At 43.1% G+C, this 10,000-nt stretch overlaps 1 long non-coding RNA gene across 1 annotated transcript in view; it reads left to right on the forward strand.

The window, feature by feature from the left end:
* LOC121721285 overlaps positions 1–4,452 on the forward strand; it is a 5,636-nt gene extending 1,184 nt beyond the window's left edge. The window contains exons 2-3 of the long non-coding RNA XR_006034782.1: positions 1,828–1,835; positions 4,439–4,452. This is a non-coding gene — a long non-coding RNA (uncharacterized LOC121721285). The remainder of the gene's footprint in view (positions 1–1,827; positions 1,836–4,438) is intronic.
* Positions 4,453–10,000: the final 5,548 nt, after the last annotated feature.

A 10,000-nucleotide genomic window follows, 5' to 3' on the forward strand; every position in this document is an offset into this window, starting at 1 on the left:
CTGAATTTGCGCCACTGACTTTAGACCAGGAGGTTCCTGGTCTGTGGCGGAATTGTTTTCTGAAACTGCAAAATATCAGGGAATCTGAATATCAAAATAGGGACCATTTGCGCCGGAACACGCCCCCTCTTTTCACTGAAACGCCCCCGTGGGCACACATGTACCTGTGGAGGAAAAATTCCAATATGCACTGACTGCAAAATAGGAAAGACAAAAGCGCGAGTATACAAAGTCAATTGCGCTGGAGTGCAAGATGGAGCCCATTGAGTGAAGGTTGATAAGGGACACATTTACCGTACTGTACTGTACTTTCTAATTTACTGTGTACAATTGTAGATTGGCTGCAACACAACAACATGTGAAAAATGTCAAGGGGTCTGAGCCGCAGACACACACACACACAAACACACACACACACATTCTCTTCTCTCTATCATATTACTCACACAAATATCAAGGCTTCAATTCCAAGAAACACCACCCTTAGACACTCAAGGAAATGCATTAACAAACATGGACACTCTCTCTCTCCCTCTCTCTCTCTCTCACACACACACACACACACACACACACACACAGACACACAGACACACTGGCACACACATATCAGTGGCAGAGCAGAATAACAATGATGTTTGAAAAAACACATTTGGGTCCTGACATTTCGCTTCCTGACACTGTCCAGCTGACGGCCATTGTAACCATCCCCAGCTGCCAATAAAAAGAGAGCATGTTTCCCGTGGTGATCCAGACATCAGGAACAATGAGGGAAGCAGTACCGTGTACCAGACACAGGAATCAAAACATCATAAAAGCTCTGCTCACGTAGGAGTCAGTTACATTATGTAAGCTGTGCAGAGGGAGCAGCCTTCAAAAACAAAATCCACTACAAGAGTCATATGATAGCTAAACAAATCTGTGGCTTGCATGAGCTGTTTCTAAGTGCAGTGGATGTGTGTGTGTGTGTGTGTGTGTGTGTGTGTGTGTCCATCTGTCTGTCTGTCTGTATTTGTCAGGCTTTCTTTATCTCTGAGTGTGTTTGTGTGTGTCCACTATGTGTGTGTGTCTGTCCACTTGTGTCTGTCTGTGTGTCTGTGTGTTTTGTGTGTGTGTGTGTGCACACAAGCAGGATACAGGAAGGGATGAGTGTTTTTTGGGGAGAGCTACAAACCGGAACAATGGCTGTGTGGTTGTTTTGGTACAGTGTTGTGCAGAGCAATCAGCCAGCCTTTATGACCCAGTTTCTCATTGATCATGTCTTGGTGACTTCCCTAGCAACAGAGCAACACACTGACACACTCCACTCTTTTGTTTAATTCAGCGGAGTGACCTGTTATCTTGATTAGAGAGAGAGAAAGGCAGAGAGAGACAAATGATGAAAAGAAGGGAATGGAAAGAGTGTGAGAGAGAGTGAGAGAGCGAGAGACAGTGAGTATGAGAGAGAGAGAGAGTGAGAGAGACAGAGTGAGTGTGTGTGAGAGAGAGAGAGAGAGAGTGAGAGAGACAGAGTGAGTGTGTGTGAGAGAGAGAGAGTGTGAGAGAGAGCTAGAACATATAAATTAAAAGCTGCTATTCGATGGTGCTGAAATACAACAGTTGTTCCACTCTCCAGTGCTAAAAGGCATTAGGCTTGACTAAAATGGCCCTTTCCAGATTTCTAAGAGCTACTCATCGGCTCACAGTCTAATCAGAATGAAATTGCTGTAATTGTCCGTTTGCCGACAACGCAGTGCTCTCAGCAAATTCACTAGCACAGCTTATTCACTGATGACGCATGCTTCTGCATCCCAAATGTAGTTGTTTTAAACACAGGCTTGAGACAAGAAGAAATGTAAGTCAAAAATGTCCTATTTGTCCTATTCAGATCGCTCAGTGTTATTTGGTTTCACGAAAGGTTGTTAATATTTCATCTCAACAGCCTAGTTAGTAGTTACACCATTGTTTCCCATTTACAGAACAGGATTGTTTCCCACTTTACCAGAGCAAAGTTTTTTTAAGCACTCGCATTCAATTTGCAGCGCATGGCGCAACATGTATTTGATTAGAATGGCTGACTCTACATTTAAAACAGTCAGTGTAGGCTAGTTCTGGACCAGTGAGAGAGAATGTGTGTTTTGGAGTTGGAGACTTGGTGTGTGACTGAAGCTCTCCACACAGGCCTCTGTGTTTGTCAGATGGTTAATCATTAATCCCATGTCAAGTCCTTCAGAGAAACCCAGGTAGGCCTGCTGCTACATACAGGCAGGTCATGTACCAAAATAATACTGAAAATAATAATTGTATGCCCCCCCCCCTTCCCCTTCTTCTTCGTTGTCTTGTAGGATCAGGTTCACATAGCAGCAGCATCTGTGGTAAACACAGCCAAGCAGATGCACCCAACTAATCTGCAGAAGAACATATTAGCAGAGTCAGCTAGAGCAGGGGTGGAAGATTCATAGGCAGACTTCAAGGCTTTGGGGTCTGTAAAGGCTTTGACTATGAGAAAGGAGGGTGAGCACAGATATGGTCATGTCGGGGAGGGGGGGGGGCTTTTTTTTAAATATATTTTTTGGGCTTTATGCCTTTAATGATAGGACAGTGGAGACTGACAGGAAGCGAATGGGAGAGAGAGCAGTGGTGGGATCCGGAAAGGACCACGGAGCGGGAATAGACCTCTCCGGAATAAGTCCCGCCTCTGAAACATCCGGATCCACCCAACTTCCGGTTGTCGAATGTCTATGGGAAATAACATGGCATTTCGAAAAATCGTACCTGTCAAACTCTGTAGGTGGCAAAGTAGAAAAAGCTGGTGGGCCGATTGGCCTACATACTTCTGCCATCTGTTTTCACTGGATTTTTTGATTGTCGGTGCCGTTAAAGTAGTAAACAATAATAAATGCTAACCAGGAGCTAGTTCCGATGTACGCAGGCGGAGGAGGGCGTTAGATCTCGCTCACATGGGCGGACTGGCCATCTGGCATACCGGGCATTTTCCCGGTGGGCCGAAGCACCTTTTGGGCCGATAGAATAGGCTATATTTATAATTATTTTGGCCAACGATCGGCCCAAAGGATGGACAATCAGCGGCCCACTGGTTACATTTCCATATTGACACTCGACTGATCCAATAACAGCTCACGTCAGGCCCGCCCCTCGCATTTTGGCCCAGAGCCAGGATTTTGTGAGCCATCAGAAGTGAATCGAAGTTGCCTACACGAAATTGCGGCGGATGCCGGTAGTGACAATAGTGCAAAAGTAACACCAATGAAAATTCAAAAATACAATATTGCAAGTAGGCTAGCAAATGTCAGCAACATGTTGAAGTTTGTTGAGTTTGAACGAGGATGTAAGCAAGCATACAGAGGGACAGTGAGCAGGTGGTGGAGCCTTGCGGCTACATGATAAGAACTCAGTGGTGGAGCAGGTAGGCTATGTGTGACATGCCATGCTGACGATGATGATTATGATGACTTATTAATTGCGATAATGTAATGATGTGGTTATGATAACCTAAGGCCGTGCTGTGATTATAATAACAAACAGCGTAACTTAAATGTTCTAAATGAATGATTTGCAACCCCGGACAGCAAAAGAGTGTCAAATCGATGTTAATTGTTGGTCAGATTGATCAGTTTCCGTCAGACGCCAAAATTCAACATCGATGACATGAGTGGTGGTTGGTTTCTCAAAGTAGAGCGTCGAAAGGGTTCTATCTTGGAAGGGTTAATTATCATGGTAAAGATGGGCTAAAAGACTGTAGACTGAAGGAAATGTAGGCTACAAAACATCAAGTCATATTCATGCACAAGCCAACTAATATACGGTAACCTCTACGATAGGCTACTGGAAGACATTAAAGATAATTAGTTAATGTAGCTATAATGTTTCAAAATGTACCAGCAATTTAGTATAGCCTACAGGAATTAAATATTTCCAGCAACAGCCCTATTTATTTTGTGTTGTTTCAGTTGTCTTACAGAGATTAACGTCTACTATAATCTAGGTAATTTAGCTCTTTACAAATAGGCAAATTCAGTAACTGTTTGGTGCTGCTGTCAGTTGAGCATTGTTTAGTTTAAATGTAGCCTATTAAATAATTTGAAATGATACTTTGAATTCAAGCAGAAACTCTTCTTTAATAATTGCTTGTATAGCCTAGGCTACTTGAATATGGAGATCATGTACTCCATGGCTACCTCTGATCAGTGAGAGTGATAGCCAGTGAGGCCTATCACTTTCAGTGCTCCATGACAGTTGAAAATATATGCATATTTAAGGGTAATGCAAAGATTTTGTATTTAATTAGGCGTGCCCGACCGATTTGAGGGCCGCTTGGGCCAAATATGCCAGGGCCGATTTTTGGTCCCAGTCCGCCCCTGCTCGCTCACAACCAGTCACAACCTAACATGATGGTCATTTTCACGTGTGATTCACGCGTTATTTCAGTGGTCTATAAAAGTAAATTGTTTGAAAGGTTCAGCTTCTTTTCAACACGACTTACCTTTGGTTTGACTGTGCTGAGAGTTTGTTGGCTGTTATTGAGATATATTCGAAAAAGAAAGAAATCGTCGACAAAGACACTAAAGACATGACGAGACGAGATTTATTTTTTTTACGAAAAACCGATAATGATAGACAGACTAGGAATCAGAGGCAGAGTCGTATTGAGTCGATAGCTTTATTTTGCATGACCTTGATCAGAACAGTAACATTTTCAGAATGTATTAACAACCTATCAAACATGACGATTTCACGCAGGGTTAGTGCCACCTCCGTAGACAGGCTCTGGTGTCACAAACTCCATTTCGGTGAAGACAAACTATGAAACATTGCTATTGCTATGCAACCTTGACTCTGGGAGTCGCGGCGTCCGAAGCGTGCGTTAGCTTAGTGCTTCTTACTGATATATTTCTACTTTAACGGCACCGACAATCAAAAAATCCAGTGGAAACTAGATGGCATAAGTGTGTAGGCCAATCGGCCCACCATTTTTTTCTACTTCGCCACCTACAGATGTTTGATAGGTATGATATTTCGAAACGCCATTTTATTTCCCATAGACATTCGACGCCCGGAAGTTGGGTGGATCCGGATGTTTCGGAGGCGGGACAGAGACATAGTGGGCAGAAGTCCAAGCTCAAATGCCCTGAGGCGTCAGACACCAAGGAAAGGAATGGAGTCCCATCAATGTTGATTTAAAAGGAATTTTGGAAGCATTGGATGGGACAGCGAGGGCTAAACGGAATCGGATGGGTGTAGTCATCTACTGTTATAGTATAGGAAGATATTGAGCATTTCCAAGAGCTAGGAAAGAGAGGAAAAGTCAACCATTAAAGTCAAAATGGTATAGGTTGAAATAGAAAGATTGTTTTTCTTCTCTATCTCTCATGGCCAGGGTCAGTGAAGAACAGAGAGAAGTGAAGAGAGCAGTGGTCACCAACCTTTTTGAGGCCAAGATCCCTGACCTTGGCCCTGAACAAAGGCAAGATATACCTTGAAGTGTCAGAAGACAACCAAAGCCAAAATGCTTCCAATTTAAGGCCTTTTATTTAGGCAACTGTATCAGGTCAAAAATATCGCATCCTCCACCCCTTTGTGAATCCATGCCTCTGTACCTTTTAGTCTGGGTTACACAAGGATGGCATACAAAATGTAAAAAATGTAAAATACTAACCGAAATCGCATTTTACTTATACAGGCATCAATGAGAGTCAACACTTAGTCATAGTCATTACGTACATTATTTTGGTTTTGATTTTCTAATTGGAGTACGTGTTTGTGATAACACATGTTATGAGAAAAGGTGGAGTTACACTTTAATCAGACAGCTCTGTAAAATGTGTGCGGGAATTTCTTGCATTATGATGGCTAGAGTTGCATTATGATGCGCTATAACTGCAAATCCCACGTTAAAATGTAGGCCCTGTGACGTTGGCGAACATGCAGGAATTTGGTGACTGTGTTTTTATTTTTCCTGTTATTCTTGGGATCTACTGGGAAAGTCCCAAAGATCTACAGGTCGATCGTGATCGATGGGTCAGCAACCCCTGTCTTAGAGCAATGCAAGCCAATGGAACCCAAGGTCAAACCCAAGGTCAAACATTTCTCCTTGCTATGCTAAGGAGAGTGGAGCTCCTCAAACAAATAAAGGGAGAAGAAAGAACTAACTATGGCTGCCTTCTACAAGGATCCAAGTTTGCAGGAGAAAACTGAAAGTTTGAAGGTTGAAATTTGTGAACTAGAAAAGTGTTTTGAACATGTACGGACAATCAGAGGGCATGTCGACGTTGGGTTGCTTGCAGACATACCCTCATTAGAGACATAGGGTCACGAATGGAGAAAGCCCTGCTAAGGTGGAAAGAGGTGCAAGTATATATACTTTTTTGATCCCGTGAGGGAAATTTGGTCTCTGCATTTAACCCAATCGGTGATTTAGTGAAACACAAACAGCACACAGTGAACACACAGTGAGGTGAAGCACACACTAATCCCGGAGCAGTGAGCTGCCTGCTACAACGGCGGCGCTCGGGGAGCAGTGAGGGGTTAGGTGCCTTGCTCAAGGGCACTTCAGCCGCGGCCCACTGGTCGGGGGCTCGAAACGGCAACCCTCCGGTTACAAGTCCAGAGTGCTAACCAGTGGGCCACGGCTGCCCCTTCAATTGTGTTGTGCTCAGGTTGCATCTTCTCCAAGCCCTTATCGGGTCTATAAAGGAGCGCCTGATGTTCTGAAATTTCGATGGAAGTTCATGGTGATTGCATGGAAGAAAGGAACAATTCCAAAGACTTGGCACAAGAGAGCCGATATTTTTTATTTTTAAGATTGCTGTGACCATAGGTCTCCTTAATGTTGAGGTGGTAAGTAGGTTGGTCCTCTATTTGAAGTTAAATAGTTATAGATGTTTCAGTGTACAAAGCAGGGCCGTCAAAGTGTAGAAAAAGTAGATGTCTGCACACAGCTGTATGATATCAAAATTGTATTCAAAGTGGCGAAAAATCAACAACTGTGAAAGTAAGGGAGGATGGTAGCTAGACATTTCACTGAAGCTGGCCACTACCCTCCCTTACTTTCACAGTTGTCGAACATATCAAACCTGCACATAGAGGGGAGATACGGCAAGAAAACTTTGGATCTTCACCCTTAAATCTCTTCACCGTAGGGGTATGAATGATGAATTTGTCTTAACTTACTATTTGTGATTATTGAATACGCCCATGATGGGATGAAGTATTGTCCGTTATGATAAAGACAAAGATAATTGCAACCTGTATTATTATGACTGCCGCGCAGCGAAGTGGCGGTCATATAGGTTTAGTCTTTTTTTTTTTTTTTCGCATGTCCAAATTTCCGTCAAGGATTCCCGGGACACTGAAAGACCGGGGTAGACGAAACTTGGTGGGCATGTAACCCCATATGAATAGCATGGAACCATCATTTTTCGTTTTGATCTGTAGCCCCCCCCGCTGGACTGCACCCCCCGAAAGGAGGGTAGGGCAGACACAGTTTTCTGTGAATATCTCGATAACCGCAAGGTTTAGGAGGACCATTTTTTTTTTGTATGTTGATCTCAAGGGGCCATGTCAACCCATTCCATAACCACTCATTACATGTATAGCGCCACCTAGTTAAACACAAAAAAGTAAAAATGAGGTGTTATAATCGCAGGTATCTGTGACCTAACATAGTCAAAACTGCACAAAATTGGAAGTGTAGGATCATTATGACACCCTCTGAATGCACGCCAAGTTTCGTGAAATTCCGTTCATGGGGGGCCACACAATAAATTAATTTATGTTACTATACACCAACTGGCCTGTAGGTGGCCGGAGACAGTTTTCTGTGAATATCTCGAGAACTGTAGGGCCTAGGAGGTCCACCTTTTTTTGGTATGTTGGTCTTAAGGGGGCATGTCAACCCATCCCATTACCACTTATTTCATGTATAGCGCCACCTAGTTAAAAATTAAAAAGCAAAAAATTAGGTGTTTTCATCACAATATCTCTGGCTGACATGGTCAAAACTGCATGAAATTGAAAGTGTAGGATCATTATGACACCCTCCGAATGCATGCCAAGTTTTGTAAACTTTCGTTCATGAGGGGCCTTACAATAAAATAATTTATGTGTACATTTAGTGACCGTACACCAACAAGGATTCCCGGGACACTGAAAGACCGGGGTACACGAAACTTGGTGGGCATGTAACCCCACATGGATAGCATGGAACCATCATTTTTTGTTTTGATCTGTAGCCCCCCCCCCCCACTGTACTGGACCCCCTGAAAGGAGGGTAGGGCAGACACAGTTTTCTGTGAATATCTTGAGAACCGTAGGGCCTAGGATGACCATTTTTTTTCGTATGTTTGCCTCCAGGGGTCATGTTAACCCATTCCATGTGCACACATGTGCATAAACAGATACACACGCACACACATACATTCACAGTAATCATACGTATGACACATACTCACACAGTAGACATATGTACGCCTGCATGCACATGCACAAACACACATACGCAGGCAAACACACAAGCACGCACACAAACACACACACACACACACATAAACATAAACATGTACACGCACACATGCACACAATTCAAGAATTTCTCGGAATTATGAACAGGCAAAATGGGGGTGGGGTTGTATAAAATGTATTTTACATGTGAAATCTATGAACTAATCATGTTTTGATACTTGTTGTCTAGCAGATACCAGTGAGAATTGAGTGTGCATAATGCAATTCAGTGAGACAGTTAGAATCATACAGTATATGCCTTTCAGCGTGACTTATTTTTGTGGAAAACATGTGCTGGACTGGGCGGCGGTCATATTTTGTACCGTACTGCGGTACATCTAGTTAACTAAATATCTTATTTGTTTAGTATTTTGGTGGTGGTGGGTCACCAGAAACATTTCTGCCTATCACCCTAAATGGCCAGCTGCAGTCCTACCTACATGGCTGATTTCCTGGAAATGGAAGACTCAGCTAAAAGAATAAAGGAGAACGTCAGTGAAGATCTCCGCTGAAAAAGAGCTTTTACTCTCTCCCTTTTTCTCCCTTACAAAGTCAATTTAAATCTTTACTGACATGACATGGATGGATGAAATGCATATACAGTACAAGAAACTGCATTTGCGTACATGAAGCATCAAACATGAAGCATCAAAGGCTGGTGAGAAAATGTGGGTATATGTGGTCAAGACCAGGGGAAAAGTATCACTGCCTGTTACACAAATAGTGAATGTAAAATAAGACAAACTCCACATGCAGCCCAGTCCTTTTTTTCACTTCACCACATGAGGGTTTGTTAGTTTTTTCACTCAAAGCTTTCTCTTTCATCATCTTTCTCTGCTGTCAACGAGGATGATTGCTGACGGAGAAAGAGAAGGTATGTGCGTGTGTGTGTGTGTGTGTGTGTGTGTGTGTGTGTGTGTTTGTGTGCGTGTGTGAATCATCAGCTCTTCGGGCTCTGTAAATCATATTTCAGTGTGTGGTTGTGGGAGTCCTTGTAATGACCCCAAATAGACCCCCAAATACATTCTTCCACGTTTCTGTCTTTGCAAATAGCATCTAGTGGATTTTTACTCTCATAATCAATACCCTCCCATCTGTAATGCTCTGTTTCATATAGATTATGCATCAACACCTTTTTTCTGTTTTGTCAGGATGAATACATATACAAACACACACACACACACACAAACACACACACACACACACACACACACACATGCACGCACGCGCACACACACACACACACACACACACACACACACACACACACACACACACACACACAAATGCATGCACACATACAGTACACACACAGAGACAAGTCTATTTGAAGTGCTTGCTGAAATGGTTCTATATTGAAAGCATTCTACATTTTCACTCACTGATGGGAACCCATTTGCACTTCATCTTTTTCTATCCTCTCCCTCTTTTTCCCTCTCTTCCTCTCTCTCCCCCTCTCCTTTTCCTTCTCTCTCTCCCTCTCCCTCTCTCTCTCCCACTCCCT

This window comes from Alosa sapidissima, chromosome 10 (assembly GCF_018492685.1).
Source record: "Alosa sapidissima isolate fAloSap1 chromosome 10, fAloSap1.pri, whole genome shotgun sequence".
Classification (NCBI taxonomy): Eukaryota; Metazoa; Chordata; class Actinopteri; order Clupeiformes; family Clupeidae; genus Alosa; species Alosa sapidissima.